The sequence below is a fragment of the Geotrypetes seraphini genome, chromosome 8 (assembly GCF_902459505.1).
Source record: "Geotrypetes seraphini chromosome 8, aGeoSer1.1, whole genome shotgun sequence".
NCBI lineage: Eukaryota > Metazoa > Chordata > Amphibia > Gymnophiona > Dermophiidae > Geotrypetes > Geotrypetes seraphini.
The window spans coordinates 53,232,957-53,256,038 of NC_047091.1; the positions used below are offsets into that span (position 1 = coordinate 53,232,957).

Genomic DNA, 23,082 nt, shown 5'->3' on the forward strand with positions numbered 1-23,082 from the left:
CAACTTTCTGATTTAATTAAACAAACAAATGTCCTTCACCCTAATCAGACAGGTTTCCGTAAACACCATTCAGCTGAATTATCCTTGATAGGGTTAACCACTAACATCATTTACCAATAGATCATCATAAATCAGTTCTACTTATTTCATTGGATTTATCATCAGCCTTCGATACTATAGATCATTAATTGTTAATCCATAGGCTTTGCAACATAGGGATCTCTGATCAAGTGTTAGACTGGTTTAAATCATATTTATAGATCGTTCTTCGATAGTCCAGTTCAATGGTTCTACCTCTGACACTTTCTCTAACGACTATGGGATCCCACAAGGTTCCATTCTTTCCCCTATGCTGTTTAATAGCGTCCTCGCTCCTCTTATTACATTAGGGCAATCCATTGGGTTCTCTATCTTCGCCTATGCAGTTGATATTCAACTCACTCACCCTGTCGATCTGGACAACCCTGCAGATATCTCGTCTATTAATAGGAAACTGGAACAAATCAGCCATTGGTTAAGCACAAATATGCTAGCTCTCAACATCGGCAAAACCAAAGTTATGATTTTCCCAGTCAAGGAAGGTCTTACCCTTCCCTGTCCCATAACAATAAAATCAGTCTCTGTTCAGATAGTCACTTCCATTAAACTCCTCGGTGTTGCTTTCAATGGAAAACTCTCTTTCCATGAACAAATAAGTTCAGTAGTTAAGAAATGTTTTAGTTTTTTTTATTTTATTTATCATTTTCATAATTACATTTCAAGTATAGACTTGTACAGATAGCATATGGGATCATATCAATACACAAAAGAATACAATATACTTAAGAAAATTTTGACCATAATTGCTCTAGTCCCCAATATATGGGATCCAAAAATGTAGATAGTGGACTAGTCAAAAGAAAAAGGAAAGTTCATAAACAGGATAACATGACTGGTCGGGCTGATATCTAGTTGGAATGGTCACCTCTATATAATTCTATTTAGGGCTAGCAACTTTATCTTTCTCCAGTCGCGACAATGAAAGGAAAGCAGTCAACTGGAATGGTTCAAAAAAGACATATTTCTGTGAGGAAAAATGAACCACACATTTACATGGGTAACGTAGAAAAAAGGTCGCCGCCAATGCAATAACCCCAGGTTTTAATAAAAGAAATTCCTTTCGACGTCTTTGGGTGTCCCTAGCTAAATCTGGATACATTTGTACTTTTAAACCTAGGAATTCTTTCTGCATATGTTTAAATAAATTTTTCATAAGCCAATTTTTATCTGGGGCCATAGCCACCATCAATAGTAATGTAGCAGGTGTAACTGGCTCTGTATCAGATAGTTCAAGTAAGGCAGTTACATTCATATCAGGAGCAATAGCTTGCTGCTGAACTTGCTGTTTTCCCGGTAAATAATAAACTTGAGATATAGGAGGTAATAACTCCTCTGTAATTTCCAATACTTCAAGAAAATATCTCTTCAACAATTCCCTTGGAGTGTACAAGGCACTCCTAGGGAAATTAATCAACCTAATATTATTTGCTCGTGATGAATTTTCTAACGACTCTAATTTTCTTCGCAAATTTGTGTTGTCCTTTATCAATACTTCATGAGTCTTTTTAAAAGTATTAATTTCTTGGTTGATATTCATTAAAGAAGTCTTGGAATCTAACATTTCTGTTTGAAAATTTTTATCTCTGTCCCTTGAGCTTTCATTTTATCTTCAAAATACTGAAAATGAGGATTAATTAATGTAGGCAGAGTAACCACAAGGTCCCAAATAGCTTCTAAAGTTATCTCCTGGGGTTTTTGAACCGGAGGTAAGCAAAGTGTAGACAAAGGAACCCCTCCATTTCCTTGCCTTCTGTTCCTGCCGTTCTCCTGGGTCTTCTCGCCCCCATGCTGCATCTCCACTTCAGAGCCCAATTCTGGAGTACCCTCTGAAGATAGGGTATCCAGTTCAGCTCTACCTTCTACGATTTTCCCAGCCTCCAAGACTTGCAGCGACTGATTCCCTTCAGGCTGCTCCATCTGCGACGAGCTGGTGCTCCGAGGGCGTGGGGGCGGAGCCCTAACGTCGGGGCTCAGTGTAGTATCCAGTCCCAAGGAGAACGCTGCGGGTCCGCTCACTCGCGGGATCTCCAGCGGGAGCGTCTCCAAAGCTGGCTGAGAGGTGGCTTGCATCCGGCACAGGAGTTCTTCTATAGTGCCAAACCCGGACGAAGAGGAGCCCCGCGAGGCCCCAGCAGAACTTTTCCCTCTCTGTTTCGGCATCGTCCCAAGAGGTAAATCAATAACTTCAAACAATTTTAATATAGATTACTCCGAGCCATGCTTCACAGCCTGATCAGTCTGCGGCCATTTTGGATCAGTTAAGAAATGTTTTTACTGTCTTCAAATGATTAGATCTCTTGCCACCCTATTAGATAAATCAGCATTAAATATTCTTATTCACTCGCTCGTTATTTCATGCTTGGATTACAGTAATGCACTATACAAAAGAATCACTAAGAAAGAAATAAAACATCTTCAAATTATTCAAAACACTGCCATTAAAATTATTTCAAAAGCACGTAAATACGATCATGTCACACCTCTTTTGATCAATGCTCACTGGCTTCCTATAGATCATCGAATTTCCTATAAAATAATGTTGCTAATTTACAAGACCAAAACTTCCAGCCAACCTGATTTCATTAACAGGCTATTGATCCCCTATACCCCCCATCGTACATTGTGTTCATCTAATCAAAACTTGCTATCCATCCCCTCTTTAAGATACATTAACACTATGCTCACTAGCATTTTTTCTGTCACGGCCCCTACCATCTGGAATTCAGCACCAAATTATATAAGAAAAATGACATCCCTTGATAAATTTAAAAGTAACTTGAAGGCTTTTCTTTTTAAAGATGCATATGAATAGTCCTTTTAAGGAAGGTAATGGAAATCTGTTCCTTGCCATCTTTCAATCATTTTAGCTTATTTTACATTATTCTAGACTTTTTATACTTTGTTCCCCTTCCTTTTGTCTTGATCCCTCTTCCCCTCTCTTTCTCTTTATACAAATTGTATTTCTGCCCTTCTCCATCTTGTATCGGTAAGTTAATGTTTGTCAGTACTTTTGATTGTTTGCAGCATTGTTTGTAATTTGTTTTTAATGTACATTCTTAGTATACTTTGTTTTTATATTATGTAAAGCCACTTTGAATTTTTAATAAGGCGGTATATCAAATTTTTAAATAAACCTGATCCGGTCATGGCTCCGATCTCCTTGATATAGCATTCCTGCAAGAGGGGCTTAACAGAAAAAAAAGCCTGGCGGTTGAATCCCTCAAAGCACAGATAGCAGACCTCTAGTACTTCAGACCTCAGGTTCATAGGAGAACCTTGGCCTCTCACCCAGAGGTCGCTCAGATTTCTAAAGGAAGCATTACAACTGCATCCTCCCAATGCATCAACCTTTTCTAATGTTTAGTCTTAATCTCGTTCCACAGGCTCTCACTAGAGCTATGTATGAGCGCTTGCAAAAGGCATCCCAGATGAACCCGATAGTTAAACACTGTGTTTTTAGTGGCAGTCACATCAGCCCAATGGGTGTCATCTGAAATGCAGGTGTTATCTTGCAGAGAACCCTTTCTCAGAATGTTGTAGTCTGGGGTAATACTGCGTACGAGTCCCCTCTCTCTTGCTGAAAGAAGTCTCCTGTTCTCACATTAACCAGGAAGTGCGGTTGCCTACCTTCACACTTTAGGGATCCAAGAAGAGTTGCAAAGTCCTGAAATTGCTGGATGTTCATAGAGTGTTACTTTGTTCTGGAAGTGACAAATGAATTTTGACTGTTGGATCATCTCTGTGCTGGCGAGTGCTACCCACAGGGGCTGACTAGTTTCAAATGCAAATATTTCAACATAAGAATTGCCATACTAGGACATACCGAAAGTCCATCAAGCCCAGTATCCTGTTTCCAACAGTGGCCAACCCAGGTTCCAAGTACCTAGCTACAGATTTCCCAAGCACCTAGCTAGATCCCAAGTAGTAAAACAGATTTTATGCTGCTTATTCTAGGAATAAGCAGTGGATTTCCCCAATAATGGCATATAGACTTCACTTTTAGGAAATTATCAAAACCTTTTTTAAACCCCGCTAAGCTAACTGATTTCACCATTTCTTCAGCCTATATTGGAAGCGGGAAGTGACCTGTATCCTTAAAGGTATATTCCACTAGAAGTGTGGCTTTCTTCTGGGCAGTCTAGTGCAGTTTTCCCTGAAGAAATTTGCACAGTGGTCACATGGTCCTCTCTCCATATTTTTACAAAGTTTTATAGGGTGGATGTGATTGCTAAATAGGATATTTCCTTCAGATCTTCAGTATTTTCAGCAAGCTTGTCAATTACACCCTAGATTAAGGGGGACTGCTTTGATACGGTCTCATAGGTTCAAGAATGATGTGCCTGTTGCACTAGAAGGGAAGATTAGGTACTTAACCTCGATAATCTTCTTTCTGCTAAATAGGCATATCATTCTTGAAGCCTGCCCTGTCAGATATTCAGTAACCTGCTTACTGACTCACACATGCTGGTAGTCCTGGATATTTTGTTTATTTCTTTTCTCCGGTAATGACAAGGATAAGGGAGGCCACTGCTATTTCAATAAATCCAGGGGGTATCGTGCAGAGCCCCAAGACTTAGTGCAGGATGCATTTGGGTATGTGGCTTGTTCGTTCTACCTCATTATAAATGGTTCATGGGATATGAGCAGAATAGACCTGTTTCTTGGGGAGATTTCCTGTACTCTTCCCTGTTAGGTTTTCTCTCTAGGACTGACCATCTGCTTTGATATGAACTGAGGAATTGAAGGACAGCCTAGAAGAATGGGAGGTGGAGCAGAAAAAAATGTAAATGAGGCTCTCTATACATGAGGGATTGACTGCCCATAGGTTTAATTATGATGTGCATATTTACCAGAAAGATTGATTATATATTTATGTATGTTTATATACCACTTATAGCCTAAGTAGTTTATATTCAGGTACTCAAGCATTTTTCCCTATCTGTCCTGATAGGCTCACACTTTACCTAATAATTATCGAGGTAAGTATCTAATCTTCCTTTGAATGGGTGTATATAGTGCTATGAATATTTAAACACATTGCACTAGGTCTTGCTTTCTGCTTTTAGACTTTTAATTGCTATCACCCAACTTGTAAAGGTTCAGTGCTTCTTCCACATTTTCCATTAAAATGCATGGATGGGAGAACATCGCAGGGGAGGAGACATAGGCATCCTGGGACTGTCGGCCAGAAGAAGCCCTTTCTGGATACGTCAATCGCTCCTCCTAAACTTACTTGCTCCACTTCATCACTGACGCTGACCCATTCTGCTTCTATTCCTTTCTCTCCTCTCTTCTACCTTCCAAAGTATTTAGATCAATGCTGTCTTGTTAAAATGTTTATTTTATTTTTATTTTTCCTCTAACTCTACTTTTCACTTCTCTATTACCCTCCAGGTACTTTAGTTAGATTGTGAGCCTTCGGGACAGTAAGGGAATTTTTCAAGTACCTTTCTTATTTCTAATCTTAATGTATATTTTCTGTAAACCGCTTAGAACCTAACGGATGTAGCGGTATATAAGAAATAAATTACATTACATTACATTACATTACATTACATTACATTACAAAAAAATGTTTTTCTTGTGTTGCTCCTTAAACTCTTTGTGATAGTCATTGGGGCTACCATTAGACTTGCCCGCTGCAAGCAAAGATTCTACTGAGCCTGGACAAGGGTGAAGACACATTGGTCTTCATTGGCTGACTTTTCTTAAGTAATAGTATTGAAATGTGAATCATAAAAATAAAATTCAGTTTTGTTTTTCTGCTCTTCCAAATAAAATTATTCAAATTGACTTGCATGGTTTATGCCTGTATATTTTGTAATACAAAAGACTGGATTCTATATGGGAAAGGATATAATGACCAACCATGCTTAAATTTTACATTCTGATGTCTGAGGCTTAGGGTTACCTGTCATTAATTAATTCACTCTTCCATCAATGAATGAAGCCTCCATAAACACCTGCCTTCCCTAAACAAACGAGGCTATTAATTCTCATTTTGTAGGTTTCTAAAGTTTTTTTTTTTATTTCAAGCATATCTTTCCTACACCTCTACATGCTAATTGAAAGCAATCATGTTAGAACCCAAGTCAAATTCAGTTTTCCTACAAAGTTGATTCCTTTTCAGAGCTGAGCCTCTGCCGAGTGTCTTGGTATCAGAATCTTTAACAGTACAATCAGGCTGCCTTTGTGCTGCATGCAAGTTGCAGTTAAATATATTCTAGATTTTATGGAAACTATCTTCTTCGAGAAGCTACTTTTTTTGTGAAACTTTTCTTGACTAGAAACATAATGGATCAACTTATGGACAGTATCTTTGTGGGGAAGAGCTGTATTTTGGGGGGGATTACCGTAGTCATTTGCTCAACCTTCTCTGGTCCTCCTCATTTCTTGTCTGTCCTGTCATTGCTATGGTGTTGATATTACAGAATAAAGCCTTAAAACATCAACCCCATGTATCAGAATATTTATAGCAAAAAAGGGGGATTATTCAGATTCTAAAAAAGAACAATTGTAATAATAAATTTTTTGAAACTAATTAAACATTATGATAATAAATAAACTGTTTGTTAATTCCTAATATTCACTATTTTATGTATCTCAATTAGTGTGCTTTTTATTCCCTCTCTGAGTGATTAAACTTGTGGTGGATATATCATAAATTATACAGACATCAGTCTTCAGAACCTCTTATAATATATATCATTCCAAGTTCCTGTCTTGTATATTATTATAATCATTTATGTCTACCACCTCCTACCAATGACGTATCACTCAAAATTCTTCATAACAGGGAGAAACATTTTCTACATCGCTTTCTTTCGTGTGGAAAATGTGTCTCCCTGTTATGAAGAATTTTGAGTAATACGTCACCAATGTCAAAGTCATACCACCTGTTTGTCAGCCGCGACTCAAATTGAGCTAAATGCACATACACTGGAGATTGAAGTCAGTTTATATAAGTACTACTATTACTAATAATAATAACTTTATTTTTGTATACCGCAGTACCATAACAGTTCAGAGCGGTTAACAGAATAAGAGACTGTACATATACAGTGATGTTACAAATAAGTCAATCAGCATAGCTTAGCGAGTAGGGAGTGGTCAGAGAATCCGGAGGTATGTTGGAGATACAAGGCAGGGTTAAAAGGGGGGGGAGGAGTCAGAGGAATTTGTCAAAGAGATAAGATTTGATTGATTTCCTGAAAGTTTGGTAGGAGGGTGAGCTAGAGATGAAAGTGGTAAGACATTTATTCCATTTGCCTGTTTGGAATGCCAGGGATCTATCTAGGAACCTCTTGTAGACACAGCCCTTTAGGGATGGGAAGGTAAACAGGTGGGTATTACGAGTGCGGGTGAGGCCTGAACGTTCAAAGTTATCCGATAGGTAGATTGAAGATGAGCCTGTTAAGGTTTTGAAGCAAAGGCAAGCAAATTTGAAGATGATCCTTGCCTCCATCGGCAGCCAGTGTAATTTTTTATAATAAGAGCTTACACTATCTGATATTTTGAGGTTGTAGATGAGGCGCACTGCAGCATTCTGAATGATTCTTAGGCGTTTGATCTTTTTAAAGGATCCTAGGTATATAATATTGCAGTAGTCCAGGATGCTTAAGATTAGTGATTGGACCAGCAGTCGAAATAGTGTTTGATGGTGCGAAGTTTCCAGAGGGTACCAAAACATAAATGGGAAGTACTCGGACTGGAAGCAAGTAACTAGCAGCGTGCCTCAGGGCTCGGTTCTTGGGCCTGTCTTATTCAATATCTTTGTAAATGACCTGGATGAAGAAACAACCAGTCTCGTCACCAAGTTTGCAGATGACACAAAGCTTTGCCGGGCAATCAGATCACAAAAAGACAACGAGGAACTCCAGAGAGATTTGAACCAACTTAAGAGATGGGCAGAAAATAGGCAGATGAGTTTTAATGTAGAAAAATGCAAAGTGATGCACCTGGGCAGGAAAAACAAGGAGCATGAGTATAAACTGCTAAGTATAACATTGGGGAAGAGCGAACAGGGAAGGGACCTGGGGGTACTGATAGACAGGAATCTGAAGCCGTCGGCTCAGTGCGCGGTGGCAAAGAAGGCTAACAGGATGTTGGGCATGATAAAGAAGGGAATCACGAGTAGATCGAAAGAGGTCATAATGCTGCTTTATAAAGCAATGGTCAGACCACACTTGAAATACTGTGTCCATCACTGGTCTCCGTACCTGAAGAAGGATATAACACTGCTGGAGAGGGTGCAGAGGCGAGTGACGAAGCTAGTAAAAGATATGGAGAACTTGAGCTACCAAGAACGCCTCAGAAATCTGGGATTATTCACCCTTGAGAAGAGAAGACTGAGAGGGGATCTAATAGAGACTTTTAAAATATTAAAAGGAATCGACAAAATGGAGCAAGCTCACTCACCGACAAGGGGAAAGGATGGAGAGCAAGAAACAGCATTATTCACTTTGTCAAATGTGACTCGGACAAGAGGTCATGGACTGAAGCTGAGAGGGGTCACGGCCATGACAAATGTCAAACGCCTGGAACTCTCTCCCAGAAGATGTGGTGGAGGAAACCACCATTTTAGGATTTAAGGTAAAATTGGACGCACATCTTCTTGCAGGACACATTGAGGGATACAAATGATTAAGGTATTCGCCCAGGTACGCCTGGCTGAGCCTCCGCATGTGCGGACCACCAGACTGGATGGACCCCAGGTCTGATCCGGTGCAGGCATTTCTTATGTTCTTATGTAACCTGAGCATTGGTATGACTTCGAAAGTCAGGCAGCGGTCAAGGATGACTCCAAGGATTTTGATGGTGGGGTTAATTGGGTAGTCTAACCCGTTTAATTTCAAGGAAGTATTTGTTAGCATGTTGGTGGGACTAGCCAGGAAAATTTTGTTTTTTTCTGTGTTCAGTTTTAATTTGAATAGTGTGGTCCATTGTTCTATCTTGGTGAGGACGGAGGAGGTGAATTGTTCAGTATCTTGAGTAAGAGAGGTTATGGGAATGATAATAGTGATGTCATCTGCGTATATATATGATTTCAGTTTTAGGTCAGATAACATGACCCAACGAAGCCATGTAGACATTGAATAGAGATGGGGATAGAGGGGAACCTTGAGGTACTCCGCAGGAATTGTGCCAGGACTGGGAGAAGGTTCCCTTAAAGTGAACTTGGTAAGTGCGGTTTTTTAGGAAGCCAGTGAACCAATTTAGTACCTGTCCAGAGATGCCAATGGAGTCAAGGCATCTGAGTAAAATGTCATGGTCTACCAGGTCAAAAGCACTGCTTAGGTCGAGCTGGAGTATCAGGGCACTTTTTCCCACTGAAAATAAATGGAGGAGGTAATTAGTCAGAGAGGCTAAGACTGTTTCTGTACTATGATTTGTGCAGAAGCCAGACTGGGAGTCATGAAGAAAGTTGAACTTTTCTAGGTAATTCATGAGGTCATGAGTAACTAGACTTTCCATTATTTTTTGGAAGAGTGGTATATTGGCAATGGGTCTGTAGTTGGTAGCCGAAGAGGTAGGTTCCTTGGGTTTTTTAATAATTGGAGAAACAAGGATGTGGCCGAGTTCTGTCGGAAAGTGGCCAGTGATCAGGCATAAGGAAACCCAGTTGAAGAGTTCAGCTTTAAATGGGAGGCAGCTTATATTTATTATCCCCCGAGGAAGGCCCGTTTAGGGTTGAAATGCATAAAAAAAGGAAAGGGCATTGGGAGTCTTTAAAACATCAACGTTGATGGTGGCAGGATCCACCGAATCTCAAGATAAGTGTTGCCTTTCAATTAGAATTAGAAGTTTTTTCATATGATTCATAATGTTTCTTAAAGAAAATATTTATAGGCATTATAAATTTAAAAATAAAGGATTATAAATAAAGAAATAAAGATTTAATAGGTATTTAATAGAGATTGGTAGGAGGTGGTGGACATAAATGATTATAATAATATACAAGACAGGAACTTGGAATGATGTATATCATAAGAGGTTCTGAAGACTGATGTCTGTATAATTTATGATATGTCTACCACAAGTTTAATCACTCAGAGAGGGAATAAAAGGCACACTAATTGAGATACATAAAATAGTGAATATTAGGAATTAATAAAGAAACAGTTTATTTGTTATCATAACGTTTAAATTAGTTTCAAAAAATTTATTATTAGAATTGTTCTTTTCGATCATCTGAATAATCCCCCTTTTTTTGCTATAAATATTGCTATGATGTTGCACATCTTTGTTGCTCTGTTCATTCCAGATCTTATTTTAACAATTGAGTCTGTTAAGATAATGCAATTTGATATTTTCTTTTTTTTCAAGAGCACTACATGAACTCCTCAATGATTCTTTATCAACAACATACCACAGTACTGGTTCATTAGACATTTCTAAGTTACTGAGTGCGGGATACTCAAAGCTCCAGCAACCCAGTAAAAAATACTGGGTTGGGAGCGATTTTAATTGACTTCAGTTCAGTAGCATGCAAATTATACAGCATATTATTTGTGTGGAGCAGCCGCAGAGGAGGAACTTTGCCTGTGCCTGCTCTGAAGAGCAAATCGGTAAGCACAGCTCTTGTTCCCTGCCTGTGATCAGCTGAGCATGACAGCAGAGCCATGGGCAGGGGCGTAACAGTTTGGTTTAAAAAAAGGTAAAAAATGAGCCAGCTGTTGTGTGTGCGTGTATGTCATGCGCATAAGCACGGGACATACATTCACACAACACATGCATAACAGCTAGAAAATTTTGCCCCATAAAAGGAGGGAGTTGCCTTTTGTGCATCACAAGGAGAACTCATTTCTAATGAGCTCTTTGTAATGCATTTGCATACTGTTTTCTGTGGCTGCTACTGAGGATCAGTAGAATACCTCCCCTGCCATGAGGCTGAGTTTCTGTGCCACATAAGACTGGTTTAATGAGTCTTACCCGCATAGAAGGCTTTTGAACATCAGGGCCTGAGAGATCTGAGCAATGAAAGAAAAGCAGTTTTAAGTGATTTATTTATTTAATTTAATTTATTATTATTTTTTTTGGCGGCAGTTTGAACATAACCATTGCCATACTGGGCATACCAAATGTACATCTAGCCCAGTATTTTGTTACCAACAGTGACCAATCTAGGTCACAAGTATCTGGCAAGATCCCCAAAAACATGAAGATCTTGTGCTACTTATTCTCCAGGAATTTGTCCAAATCTTTATGAAGTCGGCTATACTAACAAGTTTTCACCACGTTATTTGGCAACAAGTTCCAGAGAGCTTAAGTATGCATTGAGTGAACAAATATTTTCTCAGATTAGCTTTAAATATGCTACTTAGTAACTTCATGGAATGTCCCCTAGTCTTTGCAAACCAATCGTTTACTTTTTTTTTTTAAAAATACATTTACCCATTCCACTTCTCTCAGGATTTCATAGCTGACGGAAGATATGATAAGGCTTTTCATCTTGAAGAAGAGAGACTAAGTTGTTTCATGCCCTTAAACATTTTGGTGGCCCTTGTCTGTATGTTTTTTAATTCTGCTATATGTTTTTTTAGATGCAGACAGTACTCTAGGTGGGGCACACCATAGAGCAAAACAGAATTACAGTAAAACCTTGGTTTGCGAGCATAATTCATTCCAGAAGCATGCTTGTAATCCAAAACACTCATATTATCAAAGCAAATTTAACCATAAGAAATAATGGAAACTTTCCCCTCTCTCCCCAAAAATGGTCCCTTCTACCCCTACCCCTACCTTTTATCCCCCCTTACCTCTTCCCTCCACCCACTACCTTCCCCCCCCTCCTCAATCCACCTGAATCTCACGAAACTGTGATACATATAATCTATTATCTTTATAATATCGTTATTTTTCGTTGTTATTTTCTAAAACATGCGGCTTATTCCAAGCAGGTCCGCTCGGACACTACCTACCAAAATGTACATCTTATACTCTTGCTAAGCAAATTGTATTTCTATACTCTTGATTTCTTAAAGTCTATGCTATCTGTAGTTCATATGTATATCTGCATATTGTGTTTCGCTGAATGTTCAGCTCTCTTGATTGTAAACCGCCTAGAAGTGGCGGTATAGAAGAATAAAGTTATTATTATTATTATTATTAAAGTTATGATTCGTTCCACAACCCAGAAACTTTAATACAATACGTACTTGTAATGTAAGACCTCGCTCATTTAGAACGGTCACTACACTCCTGCACATCAGAGAGAAAGAAGAACCATTGGCTCAGTTGTGATGATGTGACACATGTATACCATATGTACTTGTATTGCAAGACTTTGCTTGTTTAGAATAGTCGCTACACTTTTGCAGTGTCAGAGAGAGAAGAACCATCGGCTCAATTGTGATGATGTGACATGTATACCATATGTACTTGTATTGCAAGACTTTGCTTGTTTAGAATAGTCGCTACACTTTTGCAGTGTCAGAGAGAGAAGAACCATCGGCTCAATTGTGATGATGTGACATATATACCATATGTACTTGTATTGCAAGACTTTGCTAGTATATCAAGTTAAAAATTAATACATTGTTTTGCGTGTCTTGCAAAATACTTGCAAATCAAGTTACTTGAAATCCAAGGTTTTACTATATATATATATATATATATATATATATTTTATTCTCTATCAGTGGTTCTTAAACCTGTCTTGGGGGACCCCTAGCCTGTTGGGTTTTCAAAATATCCCTAATGTCTAATCTAATCAGTAGCCTTTTATACTCCAGTTCAATAGGGATAGTATACTGAACCGTAGAGTTACCCATCTGTGTTCATAAGCATACTACAGCTTTTCAATTCCTCCTCCTTCTTCTTGTCTGCTGCTCCCTTCAGTTCTTCCTTATGCAGGCGAACATGAAAGTGTCTGTCTGATCTACTCTATTCATTGTTTTGCAGTTCCTTTTTCAGTTCTTGGTCTGTTTGCGTGGTTTTGGGGTTTTTTTTTTACGCTGCTTCAAGGGATTGTTTTGCTTGCTTGAAGAGGAGCAGCCATTTAAGTCTGCAGCTGGCCAGATGTATCTTTTGGGGGCCTGTACAGCCAACCTGCTTGAAAATTTGTGGAGCTCAGGGTTCCGGTCCCTTAGCACTTGCTACTCTTTTGAGTTTGTTAGGAGCATGAGCACAGGCAGTTAGGCATCAACAGCAACCTTCGGGGTGCTCAGGGTGTCGGCTGTAGCTTCACCTCCCCCTCTTTTTCTGTATCCATTGCAGCCGGGGAGGTGGGGGGAGGGCAGAGGATTAATCTGACTGCGGTCCGATATGGCAGCTGACTGGCTGTTTGAGGCAGAGAACCCCTCCAGATACAGCTACACTTTAAAGGAGCTGAAGCAGACTGCATCACCATTTTCCTGGCACATGGCCTGTGAGTACAGGCTGTGATAGCCTAAGGGAAAAATTATGGGCTGGGGGGGGGTCTTGAAAATTGTTTTAACTGTTTTTGCAGTTAGGTATTTGGTCCGCCTCCTCCTCTAAAATCCTAATTTTGAAGTTTTTGCTCAGCCCTGAAGTGTTTTTAAGCCATTTTTGTCCACTAAAATGCTGCCATAGCAAAGATCTTGGATTTCCTGATTTCTTTGTTTCTTCCCCCCCCCCCTAATTTCTCCAACTTCAAAATGCCTCGTTTTGCCTCAAAACTGATAGGGATGGAGTCCTCAGGCCTTAATTCCCCTATACTACACTGCTGCTGCTGCTACTACTACTACCCATTCAGTCGTGTCTGACCCTTGAATACTTTGTGGGCCAGTCCTCGCCATGCTTTCCTGTTTTCCACGGCTTCTTTCAATTGCTTGATGTTCATTCCTGTGTCATTCTTGATGATAATCCATCCAATGGGCCTTTGGTCTCCCCTGCTTTTTTTTACCACTGACCATTCCGAGTAGCACCTCCTTTTCTAGTGAAGTTGCCCTCATCACATGTCCAAAATAGGTCAGTTTCTGTCTGGTAATCTTGCCTTCCAGGGACAACTCTGGGTTTATATGATCAAGAACATCTTTGTTGGTGATCCTAGCTGTCCATGGGATTCGTAGAAGTCTTTAGCACCATAGCCCGATGGTGTCAATTTTTCTTCTATCTGCTTTTGTGAGTGTCCATGTCTCATAGCTATATGTTGTGATTGAGAGCACAATGGCAGTAATCAGTCTTTGTTTGAAGGTGACTGAGACATTCTTAAACTTCCATATTTGGTCCATTCTCACCATGGCTGCATGCCCCAGTGCTAATTGACTCTTGATCTCTGCTGTCAATATTGCCACTGTGATCAGTGAGGGACCCAAGGAAAATGAAGCTGTCAACCATTTCTATTTCTTCATTGTTGATCTTTATGTGGACTTTCTTGTTGGTGGTAGTCATGATTTTGGTCTTCTTGATGTTCAGGTAAAGTACCATTATCTCGCTTTCTTCTTTCAGCTTCAGGATCAACTTCTTGAGGGCCTCACTCTCTGCCAGCAGTGTAGTATCATCTGTGTATCTCACATTATTGATGGTTCTTCCGCCTAGTTTCACTCCAGCGCTCAAACCATCCTGCATAGAGGTTGAAAGAAAAGGAGAGAAGATGCATCCTTGTCTTGTACCCTTTCTGATATTGAACCATTCTGTCTCTCCATACCTAATTCGCACTGTAGCTTCTTGATCAATATTAAAGCGATCTGATTAATCTGATCAGGTGCACTGGCATTCCTACCTCACTCAATGCTTTCCAAGAACATAATAACATAAGAATTGCCGCTGCTGGGTCAGACCAGTGGTTCATCGTGCCCTGCAGTTCGCTCACGCGGCGGCCCTTAGGTCAAAGACCAGTGCCCTAACTGAGACTAGCCTTACCTGCGTACATTCTGGTTCAGCAGGAACTTGTCTAACTTTATCTTGAATCCCTGGAGGGTGTTTTCCCCTATAACAGCCTCCAGAAGAGCATTCCAGTTTTCTACCACTCTCTGGGTGAAGAAGAACTTCCTTAACATTTGTACGGAATCTATTCCCTTTTAGCTTTAGAGAGTGCCCTCTCGTTCTCTCTACCTTGGAGAGGGTGAACAACCTGTCTATCTACTAAGTCTATTCCCTTCATTATCTTAAATGTTTCGATCATGTCCTGTCTCATTCTCGTCTTTTCAAGGGAGAAGAGGCCAGGTTTCTCTAATCTCTCACTGTACGGCAACTTCTCCAGCCCTTTAATCATTTTAGTCGCTCTTCTCTGGACCTATTCGAGTAGTACCATGTCCTCCTTCAAGTTCGGCGACTAGTACTGGACACAGTATTCCAGGTGAGGGTGTACCATGGCCCTTTACAGCGACATGATAACCTTCTCTGATCTGTTCGTGATCCCCTTCTTAATCATTCCTAGCATTCTGTTCGCCCTTTTCGCAGCAGCCGCGCATTGCGCGGACGGCTTCATCGACTTGTCAACAAGTACTCCCAAGTCTCTTTCCTGGGGGGTCACTCCGAGTACTGCACCAGACATCCTGTATTCGTGTATAAGATTTTTTTTACCAACATGCATCACCTTATACTTATCCACATTAAACCTCATTTGCCATGTTGCTGCCCATTTCTCGAGCATGCTTGTCGCGTTGCAGGTCTTCGCAATCCTTCTGCGTCTTCACTACTCTGAATAACTTTGCATCGTCTGCAAATTTAATCACTTTGCTCATCGTACCAATTTCCAGGTCATTTATAAATATGTTAAAGAGCACGGGTCCAAGCACCGAACCCTGCGGCACTCCACTCATGACACTTTTCCAGTCCGAGTATTGTCCATTTACCCCCACTCTCTGTTTTCTATTTGCCAACCAGTTTTTAATCCACATGAGTATTTAACTCTTGATTCCATGGCTCGCAATTTTTCAAAGCAGTCATTCATGCGGGACCTTGTCAAACACCTTCTGAAAATCCAGATATACAATGTCGACTGGGTCGCCCTTGTCTATCTACCTGTTAAATCCCTCGAAGAAGTGTAGCAAGTTCGTCAAACAAGATTTGCCTTTGCTGAAACCATGCTGGCTGGTCCTCATCAGACCGTGTACTTCAAGGTGATCAATGATGAGGTCCTTTATCAGCGTCTCTACCATTTTTACCATTACCGAGGTCAGATTCACCGGTCTGTAGTTTCCCGGATCTCCCCTCGAACCTTTCCTGAAGATCGGCGTGACATTCGCCACTTTCTAGTCTTCTGGAATCCTTGCTGATTTGATCGACAGATCGGCTATTAGTTGAAGCAGTTCAACTATAGTCCCTTTCAGTTCCTTGATTACTCTCGGATGGATGCCATCCGGTCCCGGGGATTTATCATTTTTAAGCCTCTCAATCTGCCTGCATACCTCTTCTAGACTGACCGTCAACCCTGTCAGTTTCCCATCCTCATTTCCTAAGTATAGCTTATGTAGTGTATATCCTCTTCGGTAAATACAGACGCAAAAAATGTGTTCAGTTTTTCGGCAATGGCTTCGTCCTCGGCAATGGCTTCATCCTCCTTTAGAACTCCCTTTATTCCATGGTCATCCAATGGCCCCACTGCTTCCTTCGCAGGTCGTTTCCCCTTAATATATCGAAAGAACAACTTGAAGTTTTTTGCCTCCCTGGCTATTTTTTCCTCAGTCTCTTTTGGCCCTTCTTACCAAAGCTTGTCATACTCAATACAGTCAAAAGTCTTGGTATAATCAATGAAGCACAGGTAGAGCTGCTTCTGGTACTCCCTTGCCTTTTCTATGATCCACCTCAAGTTTTCGATATGATCATGGGTCCCTCTGCCCTTACGGAATCCAGTTTGGGCAACAGGAAGTTTTTGATCAAGGATGTTGCCCAAGCACCTAAGGATGATCTTGCTGGTGTGGGAGATCAGGGCAACAGGAGGGAGTGGGCATCCCTCCTGCCAATTTTTTGGTACCAAAGTCATTGGGGTGGGGGGCATGGCATTTTTTTTTATTGGCTTAACATCTGTGTCCATAGGATACAATTTTGGCATGCAAGTTTAGGCCATCGATTGGATGGCTGGTTTTAAAATTAAGGACCTCATTTACGTGCCTGAATCGGAGGATGTACGACCACATGGAAAACCATGTGGTGAGCTGTTAGGGTTAGCAAATTTAATTGGTTGCTAAAACCAGTCAAAGTGGTTTAGCAATGATCATTGGACGATCAGAGACTTAAGTGCATCTGGCTCTGGGTGTCATATACCACTTAAAACTAACTCTTATCAAACACATTAACAGATATGGTGGCTTTAGCTGAACTATGCAACATTTTAAACTTTTTTTCTCCACCAAAGTGGTTTTTAATTAGCATAATATACAATCTTTCTAGATAATCCCCAAATTAATACTTACTGTTAATATGTTGAGACAGTAATTTTATATATACATTGCTTTATAGAATGGGGGATGCCAGACTTCCCTCATCCTCCTCTCAAATTAGAAAGTGTGCTTTTCTTTATTTCTGGTGTTTGGTGAGCCAGCTGTTTATCTTCTTGCTATATGGAAGTGCACTTTTTATTCCTTCTAGCATACTGTGTGCTTCAAGGTCATTCATGACTTATAAAACAGCTTTATGGATTTTGTACCATAGCCTGGGGACGAACATGATGATTCTTATTTATGGTCTTGTCAATGTAAATTGGTTTTCTTATAAAAGATTCTGCTTGTCTGTAATAGTATCTCCACTCTAAGTCAGGAGAGAAAATACTGGTTTTTGCTAAGACATACTTGCTTTGTGGCAGACAGAACTGTTTTGAGCTTTTTTTTATGATCAGCTAATGTAGATAATTCCATACACTGTATAACCTTTACATACTTTTCTTATTTGCTCTGATGGATAATAGCAAGAGAGGTCAGTAGCAGTCATTTCTCCTGCCTGGTTATCTTAGTTCCCTGGAACCAAACCTATTCATTTTCTTTAGCAACAGCAGCAGATGAATCCAGAGACTAGTGGGATAGCACACATCTACCAGCAGGGGGAGATAGAGAAACTGATTAACAGGTAGTCCTATTGGCTGGCATGCCTCCTGCATCTTCAGTATGCTCTATCTCCGAGCAGGGGGACGGTCGCTATTCAAGTAGCTCCTGGATTCTGGCTGTGACTGGAACTTTATTTTCTCCTGTTGAGGTTTTCTCTTCAGTGAGACAGGGATGTCCGGCTGAACGGTGCCGGCTTTAGGGGTTATACCTGGGCCCCCCCCCAGGTCCCTGCCTCACCCTCCCTCCATTGATAGAGGGTCTGGGTGGCTCTTCAACTTTTTTCTTCTTTCTCTTCATTGTTAAAAAAAAAAAAAAAAAAGGGAGACCCCCCCCAGGTACTACATTCTGCCCCGTTTGTGCTGACCAACTGGTATTTACCGGCACTTTCAAGCAGCTTGTGCATCTTTTGGCTGTGGCTGTGTGCAAAGCGGGTTCCGGCGTTGTGTGAGTACAGCAGCTGTTATTTTGTGTTCTGTACACTTAAGGTTTCGGTTGGGCTGACCTGTTGTTTAGTGATTCGAGTGTGAATGTGTGTTTTTGCAGGGCTCCGGTTTGGTTTTGTAGTGCTACTGGTGCATAGCACCAAACAGGCATTTCTGTCTTTACAAATAACTAAGTGTTTTACAATGTAGATCAACAGCAGCAACAGAAAAAAATTCTCATATTGCTAGGCTAGTCCAGAGACCAGAGGGTTAACTCCTGGGTTCTATATATGGTGTCCAAAATTGTGCCCTCCTGTTAATTGAGTAACTAGCAGCAATTGAGTGTTGGCTCTAATTAGGATTTGCATGCGTCTTGCCAAGCACTATTTTATAAAGATCCGCAGTCCGGATCTTTAGCTCACAACTGAAAAGAGCTGTGGCCATGGGAGGGGCATAGGTGGGTTGGAGCGTTCACTAACCATTCACTCAGTATTATAGAATGTGCTAGGATTTCTACCAGGTTCTACCAGCCCAAGTAGATAATGTCTTACGTAAAGTCTTCAACACTCTGTAGAAATTAAAGTCCATAAGGAAATACTTTGAACTGGCACCATTCCAACTCCTAGACCAGACACTAGTCTTGACCTTTTCCTATCGTGTGTCCCGGCTGACGGGACATTCCAAAAAAATGTCATTGCTATCGCATGTCCCATGGCATGGGACATACAGTACACGACAGGAAGACAAAATATTTGAATTTACAGGCTTATGACTTTATTTACATTATGTTTACAAGAGCCGTAAATGATAACGGTGAATAATACAAAACTTTGCGAAAATAATTACGATTGGAACCAGCGTAACGTAAAATGCATTACGATAGGAATAGGTTAAGCGTCCTTGACTATTGCAACATTGTTTACCTAGCAGGACTACGCAAACACTTCCGGAAACAAGTGTCATCCAAAATACTGCTGTTGGGTTAATCTTCAACCTAAAAAAAACTCGACAATATAACTCCGTTTTCTCAAAAACTGCATTGGCTGACAATTGAAGGTCGAGTTCAAATTTGGATGCCTCTATTACCTAACTACCTCACTAATCAATTCATATTTGCCGGACCTGGTCAATTCACATGTCATCAATCATTCTTCATCTTCCCTTTAATCAAAGGCTGCACTCAAAAAAGATTCCTCAACAGACTGCTACCTTACCAAGCTGCCACCAAAGACCCGGAACTGAGCCAACCGATGAAAACATCTACCTCCTACATGCACTTTAGGAAGCTCCTAAAAGCATACCTTTTCCTGAAATTCAGAAGACCTTCTTAGATACTCTCGGAAGCTACCTCAAATGCTAACCTAGCTTGTCACTTATGGCATAGCTCACATAGCCTTTGTAAGGCTCATCTGCCCACCTCTGAACCTTAGTTTACCGCTGTGGCCAAGTTATATATGGCAGCCCCTTGTCACTAATCTTTCTACCTCTTTGTAAATTCAAAACTGTCAACCACCTTTGTAACGCCGCTGCTATCTCCTTCCCAAGTCTTATTGTAGCTCACTGACATTGCTCAGTTTTTCCTCTTTTGGAAACCACTTAGAACTGCAAGGCTTATGTGATATATAAATAAAAATTTACGTTATGTTATGTTGACATAAATCCTCGCAGCCAAAGTTGGTCATGGATCCCAGTGCTAAGTGCAACTCAGAGTGCTGTTTTAGAGACTAGCACTCCTCGTAGATTTATTTTTTTTATTTTTCTTTTTTAACCCACCCAAATTTGGGCATCATTTACTGAATCTTTCTAGACCTATATGCCTATGCCAACAAATAGAGGCAGAGAAGCTGAACTGTTCCAGTGAGCACCAATATAAGGAGTGGTGCAGATTGAGAGATGTCAGTATTTCTTTGCCTGCAGCTTTTGATTTAAGGTGAGACAATGCAGCAGAAGTTCTTCGTGCAGGTTTGACCCCTTACAGTTCTTAAAAAAAACGGGGCAGTTATCAAATAGCTCATTTACCTGTATAAATAGTTTTTGAAAACTGTCCTCATTATGTTCATATGTATGAAACTGTTAAATATTTGACCATATTAAGACAAATTGTATGTGTTTTCTATGAAAAATAATTATAAATAAAGAACATAAACGGACACAATCATGAAGAAAACAGAAAAAAGTCAATCCTCATACAATACTTGTATCAAAAAGCCCCAAATGAGGAGATCTAAAAAGGAGGGGAGATTTTCCAAATAAAGAAAATATTAGCATAGACAGAATATGTCTAACAATGGATATATAGATCAGCTAATAACTTGGACAGAAATACCTAAATTATTTAGAATCTAGAAACATTCTAAAATTATCCATGATCCCAAAAACTGTAAGACTGACCACAAACTTTAATAATACACTTTATAGGAAGTTGTAGGAAAAAGGAAAAAGTGACATGTTGACAGGAAAGCCTCATCTTTCCTGAGTCTGTTTAGAAACAAGGGGGGGCATCCATATTCTCTGGTCCATAAATTGTACTTGATCAAATGCAAGTAAAGGTGCAATACAAAAACTTTGCTGGTGACCTTTGGATTTTGAGTATGATAAAGTTGCTCTGTCTTGGACCTCTTCTTGATATATAGAGGTCCTTTTATTAAGGTGCGTTAACCGATTTAGTGCATGCTGAGGAGCCCATAGAATATGGCTGCCTTAGCATTTAACGTGCCTTAATAAAAGGACCCCATAATTCTAAGAAGTCAGATTTAAATCAGCCAGAAGAATTCGAGATGCAGAACCAGATCTCACTGGCCTTCTAGCTTCCAAAGAAATGGAAGATAGTCCTTTTGCATTGGTGGAATCACTTCATCCTTTAGTCTGTGAAATTCCCTAAGGAACCTCTTAAATAAAATTCACTTTATTTTTCCTAGGGATCCAATACTTTTACATTTAAAATCCCCAGTCTATTCTTCGTAGTGTGGTAATTGTTAGCTCAGGTAGATTAATAAAGACAAATACGAACAAAAAAATGGAAACTAGGTTGATGGCTTTTGTTGGACTACCACTATATTTTCCGTTTTCTGTAAGGCTCTGTAGTACTCTGAGCGAGGGTTGAAGGTGAGCCTTCAATGACATAGCCAGACAATTCTGGCCCTGCCTTTTATACTTCCTGGCAGCTGCTTCACTGGCTCCACTCCTCCAGTGTTGCTTCCCCCTTAAGAAGGCTATGGAATTTAAGGTGGTTCTGACATTGTGAGGGAGTATCCGGGGGGTGGGGGTTAGGGGTGATAGTGAGTGTCCATAGGCTCCATCAAAGGCTTAAATATATTTTCTGTACTGTTGAAGTCACTGTACCTAGTGTTAAAAAAAATTACATTAAACATATATTTTTTTTAATTCTTCCAGGTGTACTCAGTGGTTATTAATGTTTGAAATTCTTGGGATGCCATTCCTTTTCTAACATCAGCAAGGTATGTGATTTCTAGAACTCACTATATGAAATGCTTTTCAGTTATGCCTTTATGATCCAATTTCAAGATAAACCACAACCCAGGTAGATTATATAAGCTGCTCTGTTTACTCTTCTGAACTTTGAAACCACTTTTATAGAGATCAGTTATTACTTACTTTTAGTGATCCTCTATTACACTGTTCTTCAACCACAGGTCCGTGGACTGGTGCCGGTCCACAGAAATTTCCTGCCGGTCCACAGGGCCAGCACATGCATCAGGCCCAAAATAGTATTCTTCAACCGCCAGTCCACGGTGCGATCGATGAGGTGTTATCTTCAAGCCAGCAACCTCTTCCTCACTGATTCAGTGCACAAAGCCACAGGCAGTGGCTCCTATGCGCGTCCTGTGCCTGAACCAGAAGCCTTCTCGCTGACATTGCAACATCAGAGGGAAGGCTTCCAGATGAGGCACGGGACGTGCAAAGAGCTGCTGCCCGCAGCTTTGTGCACTGCATCAGTGAGGAAGAGGGAGCCGGCCTGAAGATAACACCGGGGGCGGCATAAAATGGCCAGGCGGGAGCAGGCCAGAAGGTAAGGCATAGCATGGAGGGAGGGAGACAACAAAGGTAGGGGGAAATTATTTTATTTTTGAATTTAGTGATTGAATTATGTCAATTTTGAGAATTTACATCTGCTGTCAGTGTGCTTTGTGTAGTTTAATTTTGTGGTTAACCATTGTGTGTTGTTAAAAAGATTATATTGTGTATCTGTGAAAAATGAATGGAAAAAATAGTGTTACAATTAGTACTATTATGAGAGCGGGGTCTGGGATGGAGATTGGGTAGAGATGGGCGGGGTCTGGCCCATGCCAGTCCACGGATTGATGCCGGTCCACAGAATAATTATTTTATTTCTGCCGGTCCATAGGTGTAAAAAGGTTGAAAAACACTGCTCTAGTATCACTTATCTTAGAGTTCAGTGGCATTTCTAGATTAAAGATTAGGAAGACCCCACTGTAACTATTGGAAATGTTAAAGGATTCAGTGGTTATAAGCTCTATGGAACTAAGCAGTCTTTATGTATTAGGTTTGTATTGTCCAAAGCTTAAGCTTTCGAGGCCAATATTGAAGCAAGATACAATTGATCTGGAACAAAACTACCATTTGGTGAGGTT

At 40.3% G+C, this 23,082-nt stretch overlaps 1 protein-coding gene across 1 annotated transcript in view; it reads left to right on the forward strand.

Moving 5' to 3' along the window:
• The window catches only part of SIPA1L3 (signal induced proliferation associated 1 like 3), a 485,058-nt gene that overhangs the window by 226,376 nt on the left and 235,600 nt on the right, over positions 1-23,082 (forward strand). The window contains 1 exon segment of the mRNA XM_033954455.1: positions 21,863-21,927. The gene's annotated coding sequence lies outside the window, so the exon portion shown is untranslated.